The sequence below is a fragment of the Papaver somniferum genome, chromosome 7, assembly GCF_003573695.1.
Source record: "Papaver somniferum cultivar HN1 chromosome 7, ASM357369v1, whole genome shotgun sequence".
Classification (NCBI taxonomy): Eukaryota; Viridiplantae; Streptophyta; class Magnoliopsida; order Ranunculales; family Papaveraceae; genus Papaver; species Papaver somniferum.
Genome location: NC_039364.1, coordinates 236,280,446 through 236,298,474, shown reverse-complemented (window position 1 = coordinate 236,298,474; position 18,029 = coordinate 236,280,446).

Sequence of the window (18,029 nt, the reverse complement as noted above, 5' to 3'; positions counted from 1 at the left end):
AGCCTTTGTCCGACTCATATCACTTGGTTGAATAGAGTTGATACCAAACAGATTTGTTGTTCCTTTACTGTTTGGAATACGAACCAAAGGAATTGTTCCAAGTACGTGACTTATTTATAAGTTGGAGGATTGGGAATACAGACAAAACTAGGTGAACTATAGGTTTAGTTGCTTGGTCTCAACTATATGAAGTTAGGTGTAATTTTGTGTAGCGGCTTAATCCTGAGAGTATTCAATTTTGGACAAGGTCCCGGGGTTTTTCTGCATTTGCGGTTTCCTCGTTAACAAATCTTGTTGTGTCATTTACTTTTATTTTCCGCATTATAATTGTTTTATTACAATTAAAGTAAATTACACACATATTAATTCCTATTTACTTGATAAGCAATCCTATTGTGTTTGGTTAAGTCCGAACCTTTGTATCAAGTACACATACTTCGTTGTTGTATTGTCTCGATCTCGTATCCATAGACGATCACACGAAGTGTGAACCGATTAGTTGTATTGTCTCGACTCTGTCCATAGAAAATAACTTTCAGAGAAAGGACTTATAGGTAGGATTTTTTTTAGCTTGAGGTATATTTGGGCACCCTCGCCTTTTCAATTGGTATCATAGCAGGCAAACACGAAAAGATCTAACAATCTGTGTTTGGTGCGATCCAACCTATAAGAATTGAATCTAATGTCCGATTCAGTTAACGTTATGCAAGAGTCTGAATACTCAAAAGTTGAAGATGTTACTACTTCGTTGACTCATGACCCTGGAGTTACGTAAACATCTATGTCTATCTCTGATGAAAGAGAAGATGCTGATAAAGAGTTGGTAAAACTCCTAAAGCCTATAAAATCTCTGTCTTCTAAAGTACTTATTTTAAAGACAGAGTCAAATCTTCTTAAACATGAGATCAGAGAAAAAGACATTCAACTGAATTTTCTAGCCAAAGAGAAAACGGATCTCGCTGTCAAACTAGAAGCTCTTGGTAAATCTCTTACACATAAAGAGACACGTCCTATGATTCTAACTAATGATGTTGTTGTGATTTCTTCTGATGAGGAAACTAAAAGTCCTTGATAGACTTTTACATATTATGAAAAACCGGTTTAATCACATCTGAAATAGATCAGAATGATGGTAGTTTTCCCAACTACATCAAGTTAGAAGACGATGAGAAATCAGCTTCTAGATCTACTGATGATCAAATGAAATCTTGTTCAAAGGAAACTTTGAACCGATTCCGTGGTGATTGTAAGGAATACAATTTTCAGTCACTTGACAGGAAACTTATACTTCTTCAACATACAGTGGTAAAATTTTTGAAGGAAGTTTCGTGTCTTAAAAAACTGAAAGATCATTCCTCAATGGAAAGACGGATTATACCACATCCCGATAAGATCAACTCAAAGGAGTCAGAGGAAAGAGTTGATAATCGTTTCTTGAAATAGGTTCCTCCGCATCTATATCGAAACAATTCTGATATTGATGAGGAACGACTCCAGAAGGAAAGGAAATAGCGAATCTCTGCCAAAAGAAACAATCAGGAATTTCCGATAGTTGTTTCAGATGATCACACTAATGTGAATAATAAGGAAGTCCTTAGAATTAGAAAATCTTATGAAAATCTCATTGAAAGAATTAAGAGAGATTTAGCTATCTCCGAGAATTCTCACATTAGTACATTTTCTCCACATGATCATATCTCTAGAGTTAGAAAAGATCATCGTCTTGGAAGAAAATATTTTGGTCAGAAATTCCCTAAAAGAAACATGAACTATGTTTCTGATATTCACTGTAAGCTGGAAAGAGCTTACTCCGATACAACTTAGTTGTATCATATGTTGTGCATTCTCATCATTTCGTGCTCATAATCTTGGATGGGAAAGGCACAATAAAACAGGAGCACGTGTATTTAATTTGTGTAGTTGCTTATTAGAAAAAATTTATGTGACAGTATATGGGTTTCTGCGAATCCATGGTAGTCTAAAAATGTTCATGTTTAACATGATTTTCCAAAAATATGTGTTATTTGGAATTTTCGGATTTTTAATAATCCTTCCAACTCGAGAAATTCGGACTAAGGAAACGAAATATATTCTTTTATATTTTCGGATTTTCCATATGCCTTTTGGTCCGAAAGTTGTCTCTTTTAAAAGGAGAAACTTTCTCTTGTCTGTATTCGGAAACCCTGACCAATCCTTTTATATATAACCGAGCATGCCTCCAATAACTCGCAGTGTCTCAAAGGATAATAAGGAGGAAGCTCAAAAGGTTAAGGATTGTCAAGGAATCAATACAGAGAGGAAGAAAAAGGGCATATCAAAAATCATGTCTGATTATGATTTTGATAGTTCAGTTGGATCACAAGATGAGTCATTTCTGTTACATTACAACAAACAAGATCCAACCAAAACCCAATGGATTCGTTCTGATAGTATGTCTCAATGTATCCAAGGTTTTTACGAACTAGAAACCAATCTTGTTATGACTATTCGACGTCAAGATTGGGTAAAAGAGAAGTATGAAGGAACAAGAGGAATTCTTGCTGATCTCAAAGCTCTAATTGAAGAACTTGAAAAACAAGAAGTGGTTGCTGACAAGTCCCTGGAGACATGCTTTAAAATTTTTAACACTGAAGAGACCTCAGTGAACAACAAGAGCACCACTAGAGATTAAGTTATATACTGTAAAACTTAATCTAGATTAATAGACATCAATTTTTGATTTATTTCATTGATTGTATTGGACTATTATGGATAAAACTATTATGAATAAAATTATTTGATTGGTAATTTTCTTGTGATAGTTTTCGGTTTACATAGCCTGTGCTTAAATGCTTTAATCTTATTGCTATGTATGTTTATGGGATGTTTGATTTCGGTTTTACTACCTTAATATTCGATCTCATATATTGTGAACCCTTATGGTTTGGGTGACTTTTGGTTTAGAAGGATTAAGTTCTAGCCCATGTTTGTAGGCTTTATCAAAGAATCATGAGGGGTTCTGGTAGAAACAATATGTGACAAAGTCACAATATGTTGAATCCGTTTTGGTTTAGCATAAAAGCATATGTGTTTCAACGGTTTTCAACTCTTGCTTTTAATTGTTAAAACCGGTTTTCAACCTTTCTCTGATAAAGGTTGAGGGTGGTTGTTATTCTTTTGTTTTGGCATAAGGATGACAACGTGATGATATTTCGATATCAATTCTCCCTGGACGAAGATGCAAACATACTGGATAAGTGGATGCGAAATTTGAGGTAACAATCTTGTTAGTTAATTGTTTTCCTGTTTAAGAAAAGCCTGAGTTTATATTATATATATTTGTTGCATTTTCTTAACAAAGTTTCGATACAATTGATGTTTATTCCATGATGTGTGTGTGGATGTGTGATTCAATTGGTCCCGGTTAAGAAAAACTATTGTTATCTTGCTTTATTATGTGGTATCAATTGTTTAGTCTTACAAAATTTTGGTACAATTGATGTTGTGTGTGATTCAATTGGTTCTGATTAAGAAAAACTATTGTTATCTTGTGTTTGTATGGTATCAATTGTTTAGGCTTACAAAATTTCGGTGCAATTGCGGTGCTTTTAATGTCTATGTTGTTTCAATTGCTTCCGATTGAGGTAAATAATTATGCAAGTTGATTTATTTTGGTTTGTATGAATTATTTATGGTTTAAATAAATAAAAGGTGTACAAGATGAGTTGTTCAGTCCAATTCGATTCCGGATAAGAGAAACTAAGTTATTCAAGTCTTATCGAAGTGAGGTTTCAGTTATTCAAGTCTAATCGAATGCCTTAACAAGAAATGCTAGTTAACTAACCTAGTACTTTTCTTGTTTAAAATTCAAAGGTCTAAGTTTATGGATAATTGGAACCTGATGAGAAAAATAGAGTTTATCTTTATTTTCGTCTTATCGAATTAAGCGGTTGTTTTTGAACAATCGGTTTAGCAAAGGGACTAAAGTGCTTAGTTGATTTTTGGTTTTCTAAACTAAATTGGAAAAATTGTTTCGCCAATTATTTCCTTGATAACATATCAAAATATAACTACTTGTAGTTTCGGTTTTGATATTGGTTATCAGAACATGATGTGTGGAATCCTCGTGCCTAACTCTACAGGTTTGCAAGTCTATTTTGAGATTTGTAAGATTCTTTTCGTGTTGTCCTTAATTTTTTCGTTTCTTTGTCATTTTTGTAACAAAAGGGGGAGAAATATATGGAGTAAACAAGTGATACTGGCATTGATTTTATATTGATTGGTATCTAACGAAAGAGTGAAAGCACAGACTAAGGGGGAGTAACAAGTCCTATAAATCGGTATAAAAAATACCTGCGGTTTAACAAAGCTAATACTCTTTTTCTTTGTTGTTATAATGTCAACAACGACATTTTCAAGGATTGAATGTAAGCAGTTTTACTGTGCTGTTGAATCGGGAATCAAGCGGATATGTAATGAATTCTTGTAATTTTTTTATCCATATGATGTAAGAGTTTTGTCACTAAAATTGACAAAGGGGGAGATTGTTAGAGCATGGCTCGCTTGAACCCACCAAGCGTTGGTATGTCAAGTTTGGTTGTCATATTTTAGTGAATCAAAACTCATGTTAAGAGTCGCTTGATTATGTACTAGAGTCAACTTCGTATAGGTTAGCTTGAAAGTATTAGGATATGAGACATTACAAGTATTGCGAAGTCTTGAAGATGTGAAGCAGCAAGGAGCTACAACGACAACAATCATACTTCTACTTGAGGTTAGTGATATTTGACTTGAACCGTTTCATTCGCAAACATATCTTTCAAGTCGTGCATATTGAAAACATAATTGCGAAGCATATTTGAAATCTAGATAGACATAGTATTAAGGAATACAATACGAGGTTTATTGCTTAACCATTAAACTTTGTAGATAAGACATCGCCATAATCATTTGCATGCTATTGTGATTATGTATGGGTATGAGGTGAGGATTTCATCCTAGGGAACAATGTTTACATGTGTTCTAAGGAAGTAAGTTCATAAACATGTTTGTGAACCGAAAAGGAAATTTCCAGGTGTTATTGGTTTGTTATTCATTGCATATATTATGAACAACCAATATGTGTGATTGAGTATAACCGCTCACAACTTGTTTGTGTTCTTGGTAGAACTATTCACAAAGGCCTGAGTTATGTATTGGTATGACTTTTATTAGTGAAACCGATCTTAAGTAATCACCTAAGATGGTATGATCGGGTTTGTGTTTTGTCGAACCAAATATGGGAAAGGGGAACCGATCCTAGTAAGAGGTGCAGTACATCACAAAAGGGAATCGATCCTTGTATGGGGTGCAGCAAGATTTATAGCAGAAAGAGGAACCGATCCTATGGACATGTGCAACACATATAAGTTAGATACCATATATATGTGGGGAACCGATCCTAGTACCTAGTCAACCGAATTTTGGAAAGCTAGCGTGACTATGCACAGTACTCACATCGAGGTATAACCGAAACTTGTTTTGGTAGAACCGTTAAACCCATGATTGTGATTGAATGTTGGTTTGATCAATCACATAGTTCTTGAAAGTCAGGTGAACCAATTCTAAACTTGTTTGGAAGTGTGGAAAATCGGTTTCAAGGTTGTAAGTGTGAAAGAGAACTTACAAAGTAAGGATGTCGACATACTTTGAACATGTGTTGTGAATGTTTATTTCTTTAATTGTTCAAAAATATTCCTTAACGGCTAAGGGAAGAGAATCCCAGGATCGAAACAAAAGTAAGTTAAGAATATTTTAATTAAGGTTATTAATTTCATTTTGTAGGGAAATTCCAGAATTAGTAATGTGCATTTACTAATTAGATTTTCCGAGATATTTCGATCATTATTTTTGGACAGAGCATTTCCAGGAATTATGAAAACCGAATTTGTGCTTTAGTGAATATCTTTAGAATATTTTCGGTTTTGGAAATTCCTTGGTGTCCAAACTTCCTTTTCTATAAATACTTGAAGTTTGCCTTTCTAGCAAACTAATCCTTAGTAACAACAGACTTCCTATTTTGTTGTTGTTACTAGTGTAGCCGCCTATTCGGAGAGGAGAGTAACCTAATTAGGATAAATCTCTTACGGCTGCTCAGTTTAAAGTCTTCTTTGGGATTGAGAAGCTCTAGCGTTTACCGTTGGTGGGAAACTAGATAATTGTGGTTTATCTTTTGTTTTCGATTGATTTGATTGACTAACGGTGGTTGAAATATGATTCCATCTAATTTGTTTATTCTTGAGAATATTCTCTTCTGATATAAGATTCACTCAAACTAGTTCAGAGTTTCGACATGGATCTTTAGACTGTTGTGAGTTCTAAATACGATCTTGTGATAATCCATTGTTAACAGACTCCGTTCTCTGCGTGATTGATCACAAGAGATTCAAGTGATTGTATGCAGATTTTTATTGAAGATTAAGAATATTTGAAGACAAAGAAGATATTGAAGTTCTGACTTGGGTTTTATAATCTTTGGTGTACACAATACTTGTTTTCGTAAAAGAGGATCCAATTAGTAATCGGTTTATCCTTGTGGTAGATTGGATTGATTAATTAAGTAGATCGGCATCAACACAATTCTTTGGATTAAGACTGTTGTTGGCTTAATCTTAAACGATTACTTCGGTAATTGAACATAAGATAGATCTAAGGACCTGACGAAGGAGTTTATGTTAAGATAAACGGAAGAGCCTTTGTCCGACTCATATCACTTGGTTGAATAGAGTTGACACCAAAAAGATTTATTGTTCCTTTACTGTTTGGAATACGAACCAAAGAAATTGTTCCAAGTACGTGACTTATTTATAAGTTGGAGGCGTGGGAATACAGAAGGAACTAGGTGAACTATAGGTTTAGTTGCTTGGTCTCAACTATACGAAGTTAGGTGTAATTTTGTGTAGCAGCTTAATCCTGAGAGTATTCAATTCTGGACAAGGTCCCAGAGTTTTTCTGCATTTGTGGTTTCCTCGTTAACAAAATCTTGCTGTGTCATTTACTTTTATTTTCCGAATTATAATTGTTTTATTATAATTAAAGTAAATTACACAAACGTTAATTCTTATTTACTTGATAAGTAATCCTATTGTGTTTGGTTAAGTCCGAACCTTTGTATCAAGTAAACATACTTCGTTGTTGTATTGTCTCGATCTCGTATCCATAGACGATCACACAAAGTGTAAACCGATTAGTTGTATTGTCTCGATTCTGTCCATAGACAATCACTTTCGGAGAAAGGACTTATAGGTAGGAAAAGTTTTAGCTTGAGGTATATTTGGGTACCCTCGCCTTTTCACTATCTCAAGCTTGTTTGTCAAGTTTTGTTGATCAAAATATATACTTGATTTCTAGTCTACTTATAGCTATGTCTCGGATTATGATAAAATGTGTAGTTGAGCTTTAGATTTCACGGCGTTCACCAATTGAAGAAGAAGATATACTAAGGAGCTTGGTGGAACTTCATCAACAAAAGGTATATGGAGATTAAAACTTATCTATCACTCTGAAGTCTATTCTATTTTATCTTCTAATGAAACTAAGTCGTAAAGCTATATAGACTTTTACGTTATACATATTTGATATTTTAAGCCGAGTTAATCTCGCTTATCAATTTCTCGAAATAAGTGTCGGAAGCTTTTTGCTTTAGTTATGTTCATGTATTCTTGACGAGTTTAGTTGGAAACAATCTATTTATTGGAAACTAAATATTAAGTCAAAAGATGATCATGTGAAATTTACCTTGAAAATCTTATATATGATTTGTGTGAGTCATTTGATGTTAGCTTGGGAAGTTTCGCATTGATCATTCGATCACTTGAAAATTAATTGAAGCTAATGGTATGTGTGAGATTACCGTTTTTGTCTTCCAAGTATGTTTTAATGATTGAAGTGAGAGTTTAGAACAATTACCCATGTATGGATACAACACGGTATGCATACCTGGTATGCGGACAATATTATGATGATTCAGGTCCGGAACTCTTGTTTGCGTACCTAGTATGCAAACGGGTTTACCTGAGTTGGGTCCAGAACAGTTTTTTGCGAACCGGGTTTGCGAATGGCTTGACTAGGCCAAGGTCCGGAGTTTTTGTTCGCGTACCAAGTTTGCGAAACCATGGTGAAGTTCTAGAATCGGTCATGTATGATTCTCATACTCATGAACTAAAACATTTATGATTTAAGGAATGAAATCCATGCAAACCGTGGCTTAATGTTCATGAATTCATTCTTGTACAAGTACTTTGTACTATTACGAATCAAACCGATTTCGATTCAACTTGTTCATATATATTTATATGAGATAGTGAATAATTGAACAACTCTATTTGAAACACAATTAGATTTATTTGATTATCTATCATGCTTGATTGATCTTCATATTTGATCTATAAGTGTTAGATGAATACATCTAATACAAAAGTGTTCATATGGCTAACTTCGGTTAATTGTTAGTGAACCAACTCAATATACATGTTTAGATACGATAACCCATATCTAAATATAAATATATTTCATTTGTGTGTAACAAGCTAAGACCATCTAACGGTGGAAATTGATTGCTTAGTTTCTAAGCAGACTTAGCTTAAATCTTAATCAGGAGTTCATCTAGCGGTGAATATTGAATGCTTTGTTACTAAGCTATCTTAGCTTTGATTGTAAGCAACCCTGATTTGCAAGGCTATATAAGGGAGAACTCTATCCTGGGCACTATCCTGTTTCCTAGTTGCAAATTAGAGTCGATTCTCCTTTAACCTAGGTTTTTCCAAAGCCATTATTAGGTTTACGACTTGAAGACTTCATTTGGGATTCGGGAAGCCAGATCAAACAATTTTCACTGTAGTTGCATATTCTAATCTTATTTGTTCTATCATATTGAGTTTTATCTTCTCTAAGATTTTCTCGAGATTTATCTCCAATAGGTAAGATATAAAATTTAATCACAAAAGTTCTTCGTCTCAGACTATTGTGATTCGTCAATAACCTTTCTTGTTGATCAGTTGGGTTATTGTGAGGTGAATAATATTTCTAGGCTGCTCTTCGGGAGTATAAGATCAAATTATTAGTTGGTTCCTGTTCACCTTGATTTTTGTATCAAAAGACGGAAGAAAAACAAAATAAAGGATAAACATATCTATGGGAGACATATTTGTTTATAAGTTTTCGACTTTGAGTCGTAGCAACTCTTAGTTGTGGGTGAGATCAGCTAAGGGAATCAAGTGCGCAGAATCTGGCGTGGTTCTAGAGGCGTAAGGAACGTGACTGTACCTTAATCGGTATAAGACTTGGTTAGGGCTCAACTACATTCCAGTCCGAAGTTAACTTGTGTATAGGCTAGATTTGTAGCGGCTTAATACAGTGTGAAGTTCAATCTGGACTAGGACCCGGGGTTTTTATGCATTTGCGGTTTCCTCGTTAACAAAATTTCTGGTGATTGCGTTATTTCTTTTCAGCATTATATTTTTATATAACTGAAATATCACAGGTTGTGCGTAGTTCAATCGGTTGATAAATCCGACCTTGTTTGTTGGATAGAACTTGATTGATACTTAAGCATTGGTCTTTGGTACCGTCTATGTTACTTATCATATCAATCAGGATCGCGGATTTCTATTTATTTGATTTGCTGATTGTATTAAGAAAGAGATAAAAACTCTTTGATATGATTCTTGATTGAGTCCCGTTTTTAAGTTGGTGCTCTCGGAATTAAATTGGAGTTTAGTCCATACATATTTCCGAACGAATTATTGGGTGTGGTTGTTATACCTCAGCTTTTTCAAAATCCATAAGTATAAATGAGCCGTGTGAAGCGTTGCACAAAGAGACTTAGCTTCAGATCCACATAGTGGAATCCAGATCCTTGTGTTAGAGCATTGCTTGGTCGAACTCGCATGCGTTGCTATCTCAAGCATGTTTGTCAATGTTAGTGATCAAAACTATGATTCTTGATTTCTAGTCTATTATAGCTAAGTCTCGGACTAGGATAGAAAAGTTTAGTTGAGCTCAAGGACTTCATGGCGATTCATCATACAATGACGAAGATCTACTCAAGTAACCGTGGAACTTCATCAACAAAAAGATATGTGGAGACTTGAACTTATCTATCACTCAAAAGTCTATCTATTCTATCTCCTACTTCTTATGAGACAAAAAGTCGTATGCTATATAGACTGGATCATACACATTTGACATTTCGAGGTGAGTATTCATTACTTATCTTTTTCTCGAAATCATGTGTTGGTAAAGCATTTTGCTTTGATCAAGTTTATCATCACCTAGTGACGAAAGTCATGAAAAGTTTCAATTACTTTGAGAATTGCTCTGACGTGAAACGGTATGTGAATAACGGCTATATAATGTCCTCTGAGAATGTATCAATCATAGGAATGAGAGTTTAGATTATATAACCATGTATTCCTTAATCCGAGGTTTTCGAACTTTGTTGATTGAGAGAAACCGGAGGAATTGGCTTTGCCAAGTCCGCGAACTGATGGAAGTTCTCTTACCGAGAATTTATGCTGGGATTTTCCAAAAACTCGTTTGCGTGTTTAGTCCGTGAACTCGGTCCGCGAACCTAGTCCACGAACTGACGGAAGTCTCTTTGCTGAGATTTTCTGCTGAGTTTGGAAAACTCTGCCGGTTGCCTTAAGTCCGCGAACTTGTTTGTGAGCTTAAGCGGTTATAATCTAAAGATGTGCTCTGAACATGAAACTTAAATTACTAAGGAATGCTTTATGCAAAACGTGGCTATAAATTTCATGAGACGATTCATCGAATCGAAACATCTTTGTTTCAGTTGTGTCTTGTGTAGTTACATAAGATCTCATAGCAATTGAACAACTCTCTAACTAGTTCGTTTGAGTGAATTGAACTAGTTATGGTGAAGAAGAACTAGGTTAATATGAAATGCTCATATGGTTAACCTTTTGGGTTACTATGTTGAACCAACATACACGTACACGTTTGGGCATGGTTTTCACAAACCCAGTAAACGTCTACCCAAGTGTGTGTGACAAGCTAAGTCTTCGATCTAACGGTTGAGAAATATTAGCTTGAATCTAAATTAGGTTTTCATCTAACGGTGAATATGGATTGCTTTGTAACTAAGGAAAAACCATGATTTGAAAACTATATATAAGAGACATCTAGCATTGTGCAAAACTAATCCCCACACGTCTTTGTGAGACTAGTGCGCTCTCTAGAGTCGATTCTCCTTTAACCTTTGGTTTTCTTCTCTAAAACCAGGTTAACGACTTAAAGACTTCATTGGGATTGTGAAGCCAGAACGATACTAGTTTTATCGTAGTTATGTGACCTGATCTTGTATCTTCTATCGTACGAGTACAATCTTTGATTGGATTGAGATCGTGAGAGTTCTAAGATAGGCAAGATAAAGAAGTCACAAACATATTCGTCTCACTGTTTGTGATTCCTCGACAAACCGCTTGTGTAGTCAAGAAGGATTGTTGAGAGGTGATTGATTAATCTAGGTTGTTCTTCAGGAATATAAGACCGGATTATCAATTGGTTCCTGTTCACCTTGATTTTATATCTTAAGAAGGAACAAAACCTAGGGTTTTTCTGTGGGAGACATATTTATCCTTTGATAGACTTTTCTGTGTGAGACAGATTTGTTTATTATCAAGTCAGCGATTTTGGGTTGTAGCAACTCTTAGTTGTGGGTGAGATCAGCTAAGGGAATCAAGTGCGCAGTGTCCTGCTGGGATTAGAGGCGTAGGAGTACAACGATGTTTGTGAACTGGCGGAAGTTCTCGTCCCGAAAAATTCTGCTAGAGTTTGTAAACTCCGTCCGAGAACTTAAGTCCGCGAACCCAGACCGCGAACTTGAGTAGGTTATATCTAAAAACGATGTTTGTGAACTTATTCTTGTATAAACTAAGGAATGCAAATTGCAAACCGTGGCTATATAGTTAATGAACCGATTCGAGTGAATCAAATCGTTTTTGCTTCAATTGTGTCTTGTGTAGTTATATAAGATTTCCTTGCAATTGAACAACTCTCTAACTAGTTCATTTGAGTCACTTGAACTAGTTATGGTGAAAAAGAATATGGTTGATATGAAAGTGATCATATGGCTAACCAATTGGTTGACTATTGTTGAACCAACAAATTTACAAGTTTGGGTACGGTTACACAAGCCTAGAAACGTGCATTTCATTTGTGTGTAACAAGCTAGTTTTCGATCTAATGGTTGAAAGATATTAGATTGAATCTAATCAGGTTTTCATCTAACGGTGAATATTGAATGCTTTGTTACCAAGCTAACATTGATTGCAAACCCTGATTTGAAAGACTATATAAGGGAGAACTCTAGCAACTGGGAAACCTAATCCCCACAACTTCTGTGTGATACTAGTTGTGCTAAGCTAGAGTCGATTCTCCTTTAACCTTTGGTTTCTTCTTCTAAACTAGGTTAACCACTTAAAGACTTCATTGGGATTGTGAAGACAGACCGATATTACTTTCTTGTAGTTGTGTGATCTGATCTTGTTTTTTCTATCGTATGAGTACAATTGTAATAAAAGAAATCACAAACACTTCGTCTCATCGTTTGTGATTCCGTAATATCTTTTTTCGCTGCGTCGATTAAGATTATTGTGAGGTGATCATAATACTAGGCTGTTCTTCGGGAGTATAAGTCCGGTTTATCAATTGGTTCATGTTCACCTTGATTTATCAAAATACGGAACAAAACTCGTAGGTATATTCGTGGGAGACGGATTTATCTATTACCGTAGACTTTTCTGTGTGATACAGATTTGTTTATTAAAGTCTTCGACTTTGGGTCGTAGTAACTCTTAGTTGTGGGTGAGATCATCTAAGGGAATCAAGTACGTAGCATCCTGCTGGGATCAGAGACGTAGGAGCATAACTGTACCTTGGATCAGTGTGAGATTGATTGGGGTTCAACTACAGTCTAGACCGAAGTTAATTTGGAGTAGGCTAGTGTATGTAGCGGCTTAATACAATGTGTGTTCAATCTGGACTAGGTCCCGGGGTTTTTCTGTATTTGCGGTTTCCTCGTTAACAAAGTTCTGGTGTCTGTGTTATTTCTTTTCCGCATTATATTTTGTTATATAATTGAAATATCACAGGTTGTGCGTTGTTCAATCAATTAGAATATCTGACCTTTTGGTTGTTGATTTAAAATGGTTGACACTTGGATATTGGTCTTTGGTACCATCCAAGTTATCTCTCTAGTATTTGATAAAGACTCGCAGATTTCTATTTTCTTGAGTATATAACAAATCGAGAGATTGAGATATAAACTTTTTGATATACTTTTTATCTAGATTGAGTCTGACTGTCTAGTTGATTCTCTAGAAAGTATATTGGAGTTTGTCCATACAGATTGCTAATCGAAATATTGGGTGTGGTTGTTGTACCCCCACTTTTTCATTTGGTATTAGAGCAGAAAAACATGTTTAAGACCTTACAAGTCTTTGTTTGTAGCAATCTGACTCTATGGACAGAGGTTCTATCTCAATTAACGTACCAGCAGTCTTCGATGGCTCTAATTACTTGTGATGCAAAATTACTATGCGAGCTTTTCTTCAAGCACGTGATTTTCAATCATGGGTATATGTTGTTAATGGCTATAATGCTCCCGTCGTGGTAGTTGGAGATGTAAACTTTCCCAAAGATATTGGTGGATACACCCCTGCCGATATAAATGCTGCAAAGCAAAATTCCGACGGTTTGAATGCCATTATACATGCCATTACCCCAAATCTTCAGCACCATGTGTCAAATTGCACGAGGTCTAAAGATGCGTGGGATATCTTAGAAACCGTATCCGAAGGTAAATCTAGTGAAAAGGAAGCTAGGCTTCAAAACATTAATTCCCATTGGGAAAACCTTCGTATGGCAGATGAAGGTACATTTGATGAATTTAATCACAGAGTGTCTGAAATTGTTAATGCATCTTTTCCACTGGATAAGACTATTCCTGAAAAAGACATTGTGATGAAAATTCTCAGATCGCTGCCATCTAGATACGACTCTAAGAAGCATGCCATCGTTGAGGGAAATAACCTTGATAATCTCTCCAGAAATACGCTGGTTGGGAAGCTTAAGATATTTGATCACGAACATTCATCCAAAACTAAGGATGTTGCGTTCAAAGCACAAAAGGACACTAAATTACTTGATAAGAGTAATAAGTGTATATCTTTGAAGATGATCACTGTGAGACAGATTCATCAGATGAAGATCTTGACAAGTCAGTCTCGATGATCACAAGACAGTTTAGGGATCTTCTGTTGAAGAGAAGTAAACGGTTCTCCAGAGATAAGCCTAAAGCATCAGTTAAACCTCATAATCGTATTTCTCCTAAAAATAGGGAAACAGATGAAACTGATGATGAGGATATGCCTCAGTGCTTTAAGTGTAAGGGATTTGGTCATTTTTCAAACGAGTGCCCAAATCATAGAAAATACACCGGGAACAAAGGTCTTGCTGCAACTCTTGATGAAATGTCTAACAATTATGATTCTATTGAAGACGAGAAATCAAGTGTTGCACTTCTTGGTGAAAATATTGATTTTGATAACTGTAGCAAAACATACATCAATCTCGATGTTCTTTCAGAAGGGAATCCAACTAATCTGGAAGAAAAAATTGACCCATTTCTTGGAAACTCTGTTTGTAATGTTTCAGGTTCCACCATGTGTCTAACTGCATGCACATCTCAGAAGCCTGATTTTTGTCCTAGTTTGACGTGCTTGTATTGTTCTCTATAGGGTCATGAACTTTCAAAGTGTTACAAGTACAAACACCAATTGAGGCACGTCAACAAACTTCAACGAAGAGCAAATCAATTAGCAAATAAGCTTAAACTTTCTCAGAAGACCGCTGAGGTATGTAGGATTTTATCTTCATCTAAGAAGTTAGTTTTGAAGGATAAACCAAGACCATTAGAGAAGAAAGTATGGTCGAGTCGTTTTTATAGACAGAGGTCTGTGGATTCCTCTCAAGAGGAAAATGGTGGACAAATTGTTGTTCACCACAACACAACTTGATTGTGTTGTTTCGGAAATCTTGTCTCATGTGCCTGATCAAAAGAGACAATGATTTTGTACCTCCCAAGATTTAGGAAAAGTTTTTTTTCTTATTTTCTTAGTTTTGTTCTTCCCTGTCTATCAACAAAAGAGGGTTATTATCGACAATTCTACTCTTTATAGCGTTGTGAGTTGGACGTGTACGAACCTGTTCAAAGGTTTCGAAACCCTACATTCCTTTTCCTTCCTCAAAACCTCTTTTTATCTCAAGACTACTTGTTGAGTTCAATTTGTGATTTCCTCTTACAAACCCATACGTTATGGATACTCCAAGCATGATGTCTTCTGATGGAAAAGATATTAATATGATTGTTAAGCCATCAATCATGAAAGAAAAACAGAACTCCGTTTTCTCCTACTTTGAAAAGAAAGAGAAGGAATGTGAGGAAGCCAAGAGCCGTTCCTTCAAACTCTCGGAAGTTTTCTGATGTTCTTGAAGAGTTGAAGGAGATGCTGGTAGGACTTGAAAGAAGCCTACGACTATGTATAACTGCAAGTGCACAGTGTACAATGTAACACAGGGCAAGCACAGGTCGATCCACAGGTACAAGGTGGGTGTAGATTTGAAACTATGGTTTTAACTATAACTGATTCGAAACAAGAGTAGCACAAAAGGGGGTTTTGTTTTGTCGATACGACGGAGATGATGGTAGTAACAGAAATAAAAAAATGAAAAACAAAAGTAATCTAATAAGCAGATAAATATGATGCTAGGGCAGTCGAATCCACCATTGACCTACACTATGAACTCAGCTGATAGCATCATTCTTGTCCTTATAGCAGGTAAGGGTGAAGATTCTAGTCTTCCCTTTTACCTAAGGTGTTTCACCAGTGGATGAATCAATCACAACTAAGATATCAATCCTGAGAACTAACTGTGTAACTAAAGCACAACTAGTCAGAGGATTCATAACAGTCTCTAAGGCATGAGTTTTGGTATAATCACATAGTTTTATCCTAACTACAATGCATATATGGCATGCACTGTGAGAGCAAAATGTGACAAACCAAGATTGAAATTTTTCTAGAACAATTTAAGCATTCAAGAATCAAACAAACAGCATAAATAACATAGTACAAAGCTATGGTTTCATCTCAACCTTAGCTTAGTGAACTAAAACATGATCAAATTATACTACTGGATGAAACAGATGAAATAGTAAAATTACATAACACTAAGAGATTGGTGCTCCGGCTAGCCCGGGCATACCCACACACACACAATACCATGTTCTATTTATACCCAAAATTAGGGTTCTTAACAGTTTCCCCCAAAATTCCCAAATTAGGGTTTACATTTAAAATTAAAGCTCACCCGTCTCTGCTTTTGTTGTCTCCCCCTCGAACCATGTATTGTCTTCCTTCTCTGCTACTCCTCCTGCTCCAATTTTCTCTTACATCGCCTCTGCTACAAACCCTAGTTCTCTATTTCTTGGTTGTAGCGTATTTGCGAGAAGCTAAAACTAAGATAGAGAGAGTCTAGGGTTTAGGGTTAGTCTGCTGTGGTGTCGGGTGAAGGTAGTGATGGTGAAGCTCGAGAAGAAGGGGAAGAATGGTGTTGCAGATCTGTTGGTCGGGGAAGAAGGAGAAATTTGGGAAGAAGAGGAGAAGTCAATGGTTTTGTGAGAATATATTTGGTGCTAGGTGTTGAGCGGGTGTAGCAAATTCGATGTCCAGCGAAGATGATACGTTGGATGATCACATTTGGATTGAATCGAACGGATAAGATGGAACAAACTTGCAGCGACCATTGGATGCGTGATGCAACAATTCTGACGGCTTAGATTGGAGTTAGGTACTGTAATGTTTGACAGGAGCTTCAACATTTGATGCTCGGTGATGAGGCGAACGTTGGATGATGTGATGGATCCAATCTGATGGCTCTCATGAAAATGGGTATGGATATTGGAAATGGATTTGGGTAAGGGTTTTGGGCCTTGGGTATGCCAAGCCCATATCTTCTTTAAGGACCATTCTTCCTCTTCAAGCCCACTTTAGTTGATCCGGCTCTTGCAAACATCATTCTTCGCTGCCTTTCTGCGGGAGTCTTTGCCGTTTCTTTGCTCTTTTCGCTCCATGAGTTAACCAGGCTTTATTTAGTACCTAAAATGCAAAATTAATTGAGAAAAGTATTTATTCTTGAAAACAACGAAAACACAGAATATGGGATAAAATGGAGCGTTAGTGCACAAATGATGAGTTAAATGCCAATAAAAAGGTGCAAATATATACAATATTTGGCACTCATCAAATACCCCCAAACCTAAATTTTACTTGTCCTCAAGTAAAACAAAACTAAGGAAATCCTACCTATACCACTGTCGCTGGTCTCTCGATTGCATTTAGCGAATGCAATAAGCCTTTTAAACCACTAAGTGTCCCTAGTGGACGAGTTGAAGTCTCGTGAAGGTTTGCTTAGAACGTACCTACAAAGTTCTAGGACAAAATATAAGCTCAGATTCCATGAAATGTGACATGTGCAAGACAGTAGAAGCTCACAGCAAAATGGAGATGTCAATCTAGCTATCAAAGGCACAATCCTAGCACTGATAACAAATAAAGACATGTGATAAGAGTGTAAAGTGTATCTACACATGTGTAAAGAAAGATCGGATGTTATGACTACTAATCAGCAAGAGATAGTTTCTCAGGCTAAGAACCGAGGTCGAAATCTAGCTAGCTGTCTGGACTTTACGAGAATTGTGAATGAGTTGGAGGTATTTCACAATTACTCGCGTTGTACATCAATGGCATACACCCTTCCTTGCTTATAACACAAAAACACAAAAGATGACTCTTTACATGACTCTTATTTACATTGACTACTCTCTTTTATTTTTGGAACAAGAGAGGATGGAATTGATAAATACTTGATTTTTTTTTTGATTTTTTTTTTGATATTTTTCTGAATATATACATCGTTTTTTTTTTTTT